Genomic DNA, 1,934 nt, shown 5'->3' with positions numbered 1-1,934 from the left:
TTGATGCTGATTAAGAAAATGAGACTGAATCGGACCAATGCCAGTGGCCAATAGGAGACGGCCTCACCCGGCAAAAAAACTGTCATGTCAGACGAGTCTTTCAATCACAGCGCGGCTCTCCAATCCCAGTTCCGCCCATAACCTAATAAGGGACGTGAAGCGGCGTCCTTGTGCTGTCAAAATACGATAGCCTCTGTCAAGGATGGGGTGGTTCAGTCGGAATGTGGCTAACGGAAAGGTTATCAATAATCAATGGTTAACAGGCAATTCGCCTGGAGGCTGCTTTTGGATGCACACTGTTGATGTTACCTTTGTACTTACTATTTTGCGTCGCACGTGAATTCATCCTCGTTTGATGAGTCTTGGAAAACAGACACATCTCCCAATCTTTACTACCTTCGATAATGCAGTAATGTTAATATTTGGGCTCAGGCTATAACGCTAGTTTCATAAGGAAGATTTCCTACTTTGCCTATCCATCCACTTGCTTTGTTCTCAGACAACAACAGACAATGTACCTGCCATAATTTCTGCATTGAGTTAAAGTTAGTCTTTATCCCAAAATCAGGGTTTGAGAGAGTTGTAAAACATTTGACACATTTATACTGACTTATTTGCAATAGGGAGTTTCATTGGATTTGCATGCAGTTGTGCTGGGAATATGTGCTTTTCGAATGCAGTGAGAAGAATTGCATTACGGGAGACTGCAGTTGCACAAAGAGGAACAGAAAGCAGTACAAAAAATGTCTTTGTTTCAACTACAATAGTTTCATTTAATTTGTTTAATGTGTAGTATATGTATATAGGCTACTACAGACTAAAAAATTGAACATTCAATATGGGTGAAATTCTCCTGTAATGCTCACTTACAGTGTAATATTTCAATGCAGGAGCCTGCCACCCAATAATACTGGTAAGCGTAAATCTATATTAAGTACTGGATGAACAAAATTCTCAATGTTTCCAAGAGAAATGCCATGGACTGCTCATGGGTTAAGGACATTTCAGTTCTGTAACTTGATATTCCAGCAAACCACACAAAGTATATACAGTTTGTTCAACTATGAACTTGTGACAAAGCAATGCTTACAGGGCATACTAGGGGCATTAAGACATAATGTGATTTTCTCTGACCTGATCAACACACAGAGATTTAAAGAATTTTAAAGACTTCATTCCTTCTCAACTGCATGTCAAGTTGACCACTGTTGGTCACAGTCTAAATGTGAACGCTCACACTCCTTAAAGGTCTGTGCTTATCTGCGACAGTGAGGAATACATATCTGCTGAGATGCAAAGTCATTTCCCTTTTTTTTTAACAGACCGTTGAGAGTGGGAAAATAAGTGTTTTAAAATGTATGTTTTAATACAACATACATTGAGGTCGGTAAGTGTTTGGTCAGTAACATAATTTTAAAAGGCTGTAATTCCTACACAGTGAAATCTGGTCCAGAATGCTGCAGCCGCCTGATCACCAGTCAGCCCAGGTCGGCTCATGTCACCCCACTCTTCATTGGCCTCCACTGGCTTCCTATCGCCACACGCACCCGTTTCAAGGCCCTAGTGTTGCCATTTCAGGCTGCTAAGGGGACTGCCTCACCTTACATACAATCCTTAATCACTCCCTACTCCCCAGCTAGACCACTCCAGTCTGCCAGCTCTGGTCGCCTTATGGTTCCCTCACTACGAGCACCTGGCGGTTGAGTTGCACGTTCACGCCTGTTTTCCGTTCTGGTTCCTCCGTGGTGGAATGACTTGCCTACCACTGTCAGGACAGCAGAATGCCTCCCCCTATTACTAAAAACACACCTTTTCAAACTGTACCTTAGTCCTACCTCCTGATTCCCCCCACCTTTCCAACATCCCTATCCCTAAAAAAACTTACTCTTATGATGACTGTATGTTTAGAACAGCACTTCATGTGTATTTTACTG

The sequence above is a fragment of the Conger conger genome, chromosome 4 (assembly GCF_963514075.1).
Source record: "Conger conger chromosome 4, fConCon1.1, whole genome shotgun sequence".
NCBI classification, from domain to species: Eukaryota; Metazoa; Chordata; class Actinopteri; order Anguilliformes; family Congridae; genus Conger; species Conger conger.
This window is presented reverse-complemented; position numbering follows the sequence as displayed.